The sequence below is a fragment of the Rutidosis leptorrhynchoides genome, chromosome 10, assembly GCF_046630445.1.
Source record: "Rutidosis leptorrhynchoides isolate AG116_Rl617_1_P2 chromosome 10, CSIRO_AGI_Rlap_v1, whole genome shotgun sequence".
NCBI classification, from domain to species: domain Eukaryota; kingdom Viridiplantae; phylum Streptophyta; class Magnoliopsida; order Asterales; family Asteraceae; genus Rutidosis; species Rutidosis leptorrhynchoides.
This window is the reverse complement of record NC_092342.1, coordinates 283932638-283943727: the sequence shown is the minus strand read 5'-3', so window position 1 is coordinate 283943727 and position 11090 is coordinate 283932638. Positions and strand designations below refer to the sequence as shown.

General features: G+C 31.9%; 1 pseudogene; it reads left to right on the top strand.

Moving 5' to 3' along the window:
• The first annotated feature begins 8272 nt into the window (after positions 1 to 8272).
• LOC139873331 (protein ROH1D-like) lies at positions 8273 to 9919 on the top strand (annotated as a pseudogene).
• Positions 9920 to 11090: the final 1171 nt, after the last annotated feature.

The window sequence follows — 11090 nt, the reverse complement described above, 5'->3', positions numbered from 1 at the left end:
AATGATCTGGTAACGTGGATCATCAGTCTAGTATTTCTTGAATACGCGAACATCTTGTTTATCTCTACAAATAAGTCCCAAAAGAAAAGAAAACGGGAGTGAATCTATTGAAAAATCTCGATTAAATAAACCCTGAGATACCTTGAGACTTGAATGGTTTGAATTTTCTAAGATGTCTAGCTTGTTATGTATCACTCATAAATAAATAGTTTTAGACCATAACGCACATGTTTATTAAGTGTTATCTTTTACATACTTCATATTGTAACTTGTTTGCAGGTAATATAATATGATTATCTTGCTGAAATATAACTCATTATTTGCTTATCTTATTTGAAATTTTAGTATGAATCCTGCTGAAATACAACATCAATTAAATGGTAAAGACCTATGTATTGTAGATAGTGATAACATACACACTATGATCAAATCTAAGAAATATTTCATTGATTTAAATCAAATGAAGGAATTATAAATACTATATCACGTATTGCAAACTTGATAAAATGAACGAGAAAGGCAAAATTCATGTTACCAATTGGTACAAATTTTCTGATAAATAAAGTCTTGTTTTCTCTCAAATCAAAAAGAAATTTGTTAAATTTCTCTGATATATATTATAATGGATATGATTTTCAGTCAATGATAACCGGAAATGAGAAATACCTATGTAGCACCGAAAAGCACATATGATGAAAAGCGCAGCGCATATGATTAAAAGCGCAACACATATGATTAAAAGCGCATATGATGAAAAGTGCATATGATGAAAAGCGCAGCGCATATGATTAAAAGCGTATATGGTGAAAAGGATATATGATGAAAATTGCATATGGTGATTAATGAAAAAACACATATGGTGATTAATGAAAAGCACATATGGTGATTAATGAAAAAGCACATATGGTGATTAATGAAAAGCACATATGGTGATTAATGAAAAGCACATATGGTAATTAATGAAAAGCACATATGGTGATTAATGAAAAAGAATATTGAGAAAGAATCACCAATGTTTCTTGAAAGAATTCAAGGTTATATATATGGACCAATTCATCCATCATGTGGACCATTTTGATATTTCATGGTTCTAATAGACGCATCTAGCGGATGGTCTCATGTTTGTGTGTTATCAAGCCGTAATATGGCATTTGCAAAGTTTCTTGCACAAATTATTAAATTGAGAACACATTATTCTGATTACACCATTAAAAGGATGAGACTTGATAATGCTGGTGAGTTAACATCTCAAGCATTTAATGATTATTGATGTGTGCAGCGATGTATACGAAATACTTATATTTTTATTACGAAATACTATACAAATTACACAAGTGTTAATTATTTATTTACAGATGGGATATACTTAAACATTGCTACAACACTATAGGCAGTGTACCTAATCGTAGAGTAGTATAGTTATTAGTAAGTCCGGTTCGTTCCACAGGGAGACGGCTTATCTTGCACTATATTTTAAACAACTATATTTGTACAATATATATATAATTATATATAATAATATATAAAAGGGGGATTTGCCGTTTAATGACCGGCTTGTCGATTTTATATTTTAAACGTAAAGATAAATGACAATAATTAAAGTGCGTAAAATAAATGACAAAATTAAAATGACAATGAATAAAATGACAGTAAATAAAAGTACGATGAGATATAAAATAACACAATTATGCTTATTTAAACTTCCATAACCATGATGTTTGACGTTTTGATTTTAATTTATTACTTCGGGTTAATTGTCCTTTGTCCTGGTTTATTTGATACCTATCTGGTTTTTGTCCATAATAGTCCATCGGTCATAATTATAAAATGCTCGTCAAATTAACCTTATTCTCGAATTCAAATATTCCAACTAATTAGGGATTCAAACTGTAATAGGGTTTTAATACTTTGTTAATAATTACACCAGGTTATCGACTGCGTGTAATCCAAGGTTTTAATACTTTGTTAACAATTACACCAATTACCCTTGTATGTAATCTGTTAGTTAAGATTCAAAGCATAATACTCAAAAGATAATCACTTTGTTTTGATGATGACACACAAGAACTGAGAAGTTAAATCATATGTAGGACGACATGAGTTCATGGGCCTAAACTATATTTAGCAAAAGACCAATAACTAAGAAATCATCTTGGGAAAATTACTACACTGCTGAACCACAGTCGGCCATGACATCAACCGTGTGTGTCCTTCACCAACGAGTTCAAGCTGTTCTAAAACTGCAAACCCACGGCTGAACTCACGGACGACCGCAGCCCGACCGCAGTTCTTTCTGTTACCAATCTTGACCAAATAAAGTTTGACTAGTTCCCATCTATAATTTACAAAACCTTTTTAAACATGCTTATAATAGTTGCCCTCTTTGATCTTAAAAGAGTTTTGAACCAAAAGATGCTAATTTTCATTAATCACACCCAATGACATCTTAATGACACTTTAAGCTCGATTTAGGCTAAAACACTCAAGTGTCATATCCCTTTACCCCAATTCATAATATCATTTAAACATACTAATAATGGTCATTAAAGTCCTAATTAAAGAGTTGCTCTCCCATTAGTTCTATGTATCATTATTTGTGCAAGTATGTAATTAGTTCAAGTCTAGTCAAGTTGTAACAAGAATCATCATGTTCAAACTAGATTCAAACTAGTTCAATTAAGTTGTAACAATGTTCTAAAGGGCAAGAAACTTCCATAAGCTAAATGACAAGTGATTAAGAAAGTTGATGAAGATTTTTGGAAGTTAATGGTTTGTCAAGAGACAAAAATCTGCAATTACCTCTTTTGGTAATCAATGGCAATTGGTCAAGGATTAAAGACTTTCTTCTTTAAAGGACATGTCAACTTCCAAGCTTATGTCCAAAATATAAAGGGTAATGAGGATAATTTCAGAAGTAATTGGCCACTAGTTGCAGCTACCCAACAAGGCAAAATGACAAATTTCAAAGGACAAAAATGGCCATAAGAATCAGATGTCAGAAGTACACGGTCGAACCACGGTCGACCGTGCAGTGAGCCGTATGACTTCCAGGCAGATTTCTCTTTCCTATAAAAGTCAATCCTTGAAGCATTTGAAGACTCACCTCTTGCACTCATATTTTCTCATACTTACTGATATCATTCTTATACCCAATTTGTAATCTTTTAGAGTGATTCTAGCAAGAGTACTTGTAAGCTTAAAGTTGTAAGTTTACTTGTAAACTATCTTCTTAAAGGGATCTAGATGATAGTTGTGTTTTCACTAGGATAAGTTCATTAGGATCTTGTGGTAAGAGATATATGCGTTTGTGAAGTCTTCAAAGGGATGTAAGAGTTCATAAGGGGCGGCTTATCGAAGTACTAGTGTTGTATCCGGACACTCCACCGAGTTTGGAGTATCATAGTGAAGAAAAATCTCAATTCGTAGAATTGAGGAGTGGATTAAGGAAGATTAGTTAACATCTTCCCGAACCACTATAAATCGTTGTGCTTGTTCTCTCTTCCCTTATCTTTTATTTACAATTTAACTTATATTTGTGTTGTTAGCATTATTAGAGAACAAACATTTCAAAGCACACTATATCAAGTTCAACAAAACGCTAAAGAAAATTTTTAAAAATCGACTAAGTAACTATTTACCCCCCTCTAGTTACTTACATAATCCACCCCTGTTATAATTACTCCATGATACATTAATTTATTCACTTGGCCATAATGAATAATCAATTACCCAACCCGAATAATTAATTAAATGATCGTAAAAGATGTCGTATAAACGTCACTAAATAGGACATGCATAATCATTTAATAATTATTAGATTAACTAATTTGAAGATAGGTTCGACAGATTCCAATGAGTTGTCATTCGATTAGACAATACCCCCCATCTATTAATAGTCCAATGTCCACAAGTGTCGGTCTTTTGTCCAAACCCTAATTATGGTACAAAATCCAATAACCCCATCTTAATATTTAGTCCAACATCACGATTACTTCGCTCAAATAAGCATAATAATAACTTAGTTACGAGACACTAATTTAAAAAGGAAGAACATAGCGTACAGTGGTTATTAATCGCGTAGCGTCGCACGGACAGAGTTTCGACTTTAAAACCAGTAAAACATTTCTTACAATAACCCAACTAAACCATAATTTATTATTAATCTTAAATTAAAATTAAAATTATAATATAAATATATTACATATAGAGATTGAGAGATTGGAAAAGGTGTACAAAACTCGGCAGATTTCGTTGGCTTTTATAGGCATTTTGGGACCAAGCAGCTCCGCGATTGCGATACATTTTTGCCTCTGAGCTCCGCGATTGCGGAGGTTCGAAATCCAGCTCATCCAATAAATACAAAACGTGGGCTGCTGTTAATTTTTTAATATATAATATATATATAATTATTTATATATTATATTATATTCTTGTGCATAGTTGACTTGTAATTTTAGGTCCGTTGACTCGCGCGTTGATGCTCGGTTTACGTCTCGGTTCCGGATTTTCGAATCCCTTTTCGTATGCTTAGATATCTTGTACTTTGCGTTTCGCGGCTTGTATTCTTTTCAATTTTAGACGTTTCTCATCAATAAATTGAACCACTTTGATTGTATCTTGTACATTTGAGCTTTTTTAGTCATTTGCGTCTTCAAATCGTCATTTGCGTCTTCAGTCTTCACATTTATTTATTTAAACAAATATTACTTGAAAATAGAACAATTGCAACTGAAAACTTTACATATTGGAAGGATATTGTGCCTAAATATATGTTCATTTGGAGCTATATCAATTATTATATGTCTACAGGGATTGTTGTTGAACATCCAGTTGCTCATGTGCATACACAAAATTGGTTTAGCAGAATCAATAGATAAACGCTTGCAGCTAATAACTAGAAAATTAGTAATGAGTACAAAACTCTCAATATTTATAGGGGACATGTAAATTTATATGATGCGACATTAATTCGCATTAAACCAAGTGCAAGTCATAAATATTCTCCTTTACCAACTTAATTTTGGTCGAGAGCCAAATATTTTCCATCTTAGAACATTTGGTTGTGCAGTGTAATTTTAATTGCACCACCACAACAAATGGTTCCTCAAAGAAGGATTGAAATATATATTGGATATGAAACATCTTCAATCATAAGATATATTGAATCCATGATGGGTGATGTTTTTACAGCACGTTTTTGGTGATTGTCATTTTAATGAAAAATTGTTTCCTAGATTATGGGAAGAAATGAAAAAATAAATAAAATGATGTTTCATGATGTGAACATCAATTAAGGTATCTTGATACTCGCAAAAAAGAATGCGAAACAAAAAATTCAAAAAAAAAATTAATGCATACGCAAGAACTTGCGAATAAATTGCCCGATGCATTTACAGATGGAAAAAGAGTGACTAAATCATATATATCAGCAGTAAATGCTCTAGCAAGAATTGAAATTCCAAATCTAGCAATAATGTTACTCATAAGTCTTTTGTCACGTCTGAAACGTGGAAGACAAATTAGTTCCAAAGATAAAAAATCATCGAAAAGGAAAATCAGCTGATAATGAGGTAAAAGAAAGTGTTCAAGAAGAACCACAAATCAATACTCCTTCTGCAGAGGAGATTGATGATGTCAATATGGAATTTTTAATCAATTATGCACATTCAAAAATATTATGGAACCGAAATGAAATGAAAAATCTTGATGAGATATTTTCATATAATGTTGCATATGACATCATGAATGATGATAATGATCTAGAACCAAAATCTATCATTGCATGTCAAAATAGACATGATTGGACTCAATGGATAGGAGCAATACGAGCTGAATTAGAATCGCTCAATAAAAGAAAAGTTTTCAGATCAATCGTTATCACTTTTAAAGATGTGAAACGTATGAGATAAAAAAATGAATTTTTATCCGAAAAAGAAATGAGAAAAAATGAAGTTACAAGATAAAGCTAGACTTGTAATTCAAGATTTCTTTCAAAGACCATGAATGGATTATGAGGAAAATTAATTCTCCTGTTATGGATGCAATTACTTTTAGATACTTAATCAGCCTAACAGTTTCTAAAAATTTAGAAATGCATCTCATAGATGTTATTACTACTTATTTAAATGAATCACTTGATAGTGATATATACATGAATATCCATGAAGGGTTTAAGGTATCAGAAACATATAATGCAAAACCCAAAGAAATGTATTCCATTGAATCACAAAGATTTTTATATGGGTTGATACAATTGTATAACTGATTAAGTGATTACTTGATAAAAAAAAGAGTATATAAATAATCTTATTTGAACATGTGTTCTTATTAAGAAAACAATGTCCAGATATGTGATTGTAAGTTGTTTATGTCAATGATCATAACATCATATGAACAAATAAAGAGATCTATGAAATCATTCAACTTCTAAAAAAATTTAAATGAAAGATCTTGAAAAAAAAACAAGTATTGCCTTGGATTGCAAATTGAGCATATGTTTAATGGTTTACTTGTACATCAAACAAACTATACTGAAAAGATTTTTAAAACATTTTTAAAGACAAAACCATTGGTTGATATATCACTCAATATTTACACTGATCCATTTCATCCTCGCGAAGATCATGAAGATCTTTACGGATAAGAAGTTCTATATCTTAGTGCAATTGAGGTTATTATGTATTTTACAAATTGTACAAGACCTGACATTTCTTTTGCAGTTAATTTGTTGACAAGGTTTAGCTCAACCCCTACAAAAAGACATTGAAATGGGATCAAGCAGATATTTTGATACCCTTGAGGAACTGCTGATTTAAAATTATTTTATTCTAACGCTTCAAAACAAGATTTGGTTGATTATGTATATGCAGGTCATTCATCAAATCCTCATAAAGATAAATCTCAAACTCGATATGTATTCCTAAATGGAGGTACCACAAAATTATGGTTTTCTTAAAACAAACACTTGTTGCAACATCATCAAATCATGACGAAGTGATTGCATTATATGAAACTACTCGAAAATGTGTTTGGTTGAGATCAATGACACAAATAATTATTGATTCTTGTGGACTAGAACGCTATAAAAGACCAACAACTATCTTCACCAACAACTATATATGAAGATAATGCAGCTTCCATAATACAAATGTAAGAAGAGTATCAAAAGTAACAGAACAAAATATAAATGCTGACGAGGCGCCAAAGCCATAGACGGTCTAAACGGTCATAAGTTTGATGGAAAAGAATGGTATGTTGGTAAGTCTCAAAAAAAGACTGAAAGGGAATAGGAATTGAAACAACGGTTTGAGCAAATCATGAAGGAGACTGTAGAGAAATCAGAGGGGCTAAACTTGTACACAAAAGATTTAGATGATATAGTTTCAGATGAAAACCTCAGATTCTTCTCATATACTCAAGATCTCATCAAGGACAACCAGATTGAAATGAGATATGTTCAATCTAGCAAAAACTCTGCCGATCTTTTAACCAAAGCACTTCCAACTGCTATTTTCAGAACGCATGTTCACAATATTGGAATGAGGCATGTTCAAAAGATGTAACAGCTCAGCAATGTCTACTTGAGGGAGAGACAACTCTATACTGCACTCTTTTTTCCCTTAGCTAAAGTTTTTTTCCCACTGGGTTTTCTTTAGCAAGATTTTTAACGAGGCAGTACTAGTTGATATCTAATGAAAATAAATTGACATCCAAAGGGTAGTGTTATGATACTAAAGTCAAAGAAGGTAGATGACAATTTTCACATGAATCCAAATTTCATTACTATTTCACCTAACATATATCATTGAAGACACAGATGTATAGTAAAATTTTAGTATTATAAATATCAATCAGTTGTAAGGATATTTAGTACACAATCATTCAATAATATTTCATACTTCCTTCTTTTTTCTCTATTATTACTCCGTAGCAGATTATAATTGAAATAAACTACTAAAGGTAGTTATAAACTACTAAATTATAACAGAAACAATATATACAGAAATTTGTGTAGGTGTGTATTTTGTTCAGGAAATTTCTATGAGAGAAATAAAAAGAATATAGTTTTGGTATACTTTTCTTGTAGGTGGCAAGTCATGTAGCAGTAATTCTTCTTTGTTATAAACAGTTTTTTCTATTTTCTATTTTCTATCGTAACCACAAGCTAAATTCTTTAATCTTCACAAAAATATAATCCATGTGAAGTTGCCTTTAATTTAACAAAAGCTTTCATTTTTAGTTATTAATTTCATGTGGCTTGTGTATATACAGTCTTGAATTGCATGTATCTTGTTAGGAATTATATGTATCTAGTTTTGGGTCTTAGGGTTTTGTTTGATAAATTTGTAACTTTATTTCAATAAAGTTCAAAACTTTATGTTTTGAGTTTAATTTCGTGTCCAATTTCGATACTGTTTGAGTTCATTTGAGATGATAAGTTTTGGTTTTGGAAGTTGGGGCTTTGTGTAACTGAGAAAAAGTGTAAAGAATTTTTCGTATAATTCGATATGCCGACGAGTGGTTATTCTATGCCGTTCGGGATGTTTCGTCGATCGATTATGGGTATCGGGAATGATCATAATCAAATCCATTCCATGGATGTTATAGTGATTCGAGTTCTGAATTTCATTGTGAACTCGGGTCTTTTAATCATCAAGTTTTCAGGAAATTTCGAGCACTTTCAGCTACTTCTGCTGATGAACTATTGTCTCCTGATTGGATATGTAAACTAATGGATGCCTTTATTTCTTGTCAAGAAGATTTTAAAGTGATACTGATGAATAACGAGGCCGGTCTTTCAAAACCGCCTTTAGATAAGTTTGTGAATGATTTTTTCGATAGGAGAATTTGGGCACTTGACATTTGTAACGCTGTTCGTGATGGAATTGAAAAGATTCAAACTTGGCATAAAAATTTGGAGATTGATTGTAATGCTTTTAACTAATAACAAAGGAATGTAATTGTTGAAGGACAGTTTAAAAGGGCAAAGAAAGCATTGACTGATTTGTCGATTATCATGCTCGATGAAAATAAAGAAGCGGCCTCTGTTTTTTCAAACAGAAACCGATATTTTGGGTGTTCGAATAAAGGGAAAGAACAACAACAAAAACAGGACACTCGAGGTCGCTTTCTTGGACTATACTGAATTCATGGTCTGCAAGCAAGCAGATTCAGTCAATAGCTAATGGGCTGGTCCCACCTCCGGCCTATGAAATTTCGGCGACTAATGGTTTAGCTAATGTCGTTTACACCAGGGGATTTATTCTTATGTTTATTTTATGGGTTCTGGTCGTTGCAATACCGTGTTAAGATCGGAGTCATCAAGTTCATTTTTATGTACCGAGGCAATTTTCGTGGGGTACCCCTTTAAACTTGCTTCATATTAGGATCGTTGATGAATCTAAAAAACGGGAACGAAAGAATAGCGTTAGACTGCTAAAGGAGATCTACCAAATGGAAAAGTCGATTAATTTGGTCATGGATTTGGTTGACTCAGTCAACTAGTTTCCGTTGATTGCAGAACAGAAGGAAGAAGTGCAAACGGCCGTTCAAGAAGTGGGTCAAGTTTGTAACGCGTTTAAAAGTGAACTGGACCCGTTTGAACGACAATTGAGAGAAGTGTTTCGTAAATCATGTCTTGCAGAACCGAAGGTCTCGAAAGGCTGGGCAGGGCACAATCTTGAATACATAATGTCAAAGAAACATAAACCATCCTCAGATAGTATTTTTTTTCTTTTTTCTTTTTGTTAAGTTGTGTTGCAGGTGAAAAGGGGATCAGATTCAGTGGACATTAATAATGCATAATGTTGCATAATGCTACATAATGAGATGGTAATATGGTAATCTGTGTAGTTTGAGTATACCTTTTAATGTGTCTATACCTTTATTATGTTCTTTTATTGATTTTACTTCTATTTATATCAACTTTTTATTTTGTATTTGATAAGATAATTTCATTCTTGTTACATATACACCTAGACTTGCTTGATAACTATAAATAAACTTATGTTAATATAATGTATGGAATATTGTTTTAAAGTAGTTTATTGAGTGATAGTGAAAGAGTAACTGTCATGAAATGTCCCGTTCATATTGATTATAAACGTTCCATATTAATTGATTTTGTTGCGAGGTTTTGACCTCTATATGAGACGTTTTTTAAAGACTGCATTCGTTTTTAAAACAAACCATAACCTTTATTTTATCAACAAGGTTAAAAGGACACCACCTAGATTATCAGAAATGATAATATAAAAATATCACACTTACACACTACCAATACATATTGGTTTACAATATTAATATGTTACAACAAAGTAAATCTCGAATGCAGTTTTAAACAATATTATACAAGCATGCTGATAGCGCTCCAAACTAACATATATTTAGTCGCAATATCATCCCAATATGTAAAGTTTTTAGTTGTAATTATTCTATTTTTAAGTTGTAATCGTTTAAATAAATAAATGTGAAGACAAAGCACGAAGATTAAAGAATTGAAGAAAAAGTGCCACTAAAGCCTGAAAAGTGCCACTAAAGCCATAGTGCACTCAAAAGTGCCACTAAAAGTGAGTTAAAGACTTGCGCGGATTTTGGGAGTTAAGGAAAATAATTTTTTGTGCAAATTACAAATTGCAAAACGCAAAGTACAAGATATTAAATAGTACGAAAGGACGTTCGAAAATCCGAAACCGGGACCTAAGCCAACTATCAACGCGCGACGCAACGGACCAAAAATTACAAGTCAACTATGCACAAGAATATAATATAATATTTAAATAATTATATAAATTATTTATATATTATATATATCTAAATATAACGTCGACAAGCTAGAGTACAAAGAAATGTGAGCTGTCCCAGATGGCCATGCGATCGCATGGCCTGGAAGAGTTAATTCCATGCGATCGCATGGCTGAAAAATCCAGCCCAAGTCCTATAAATGCAACGTTTTCTGGCCGAAATATGTACCCATTTTTCATCTCAATCTCACTCTGTCTTTATATATATATATTTATATTTATATTTTTAATTTTAAGTTAAGTTAATAATAATAATAAGGTTATTGTAAGAAATGTTTTACGGGTTTT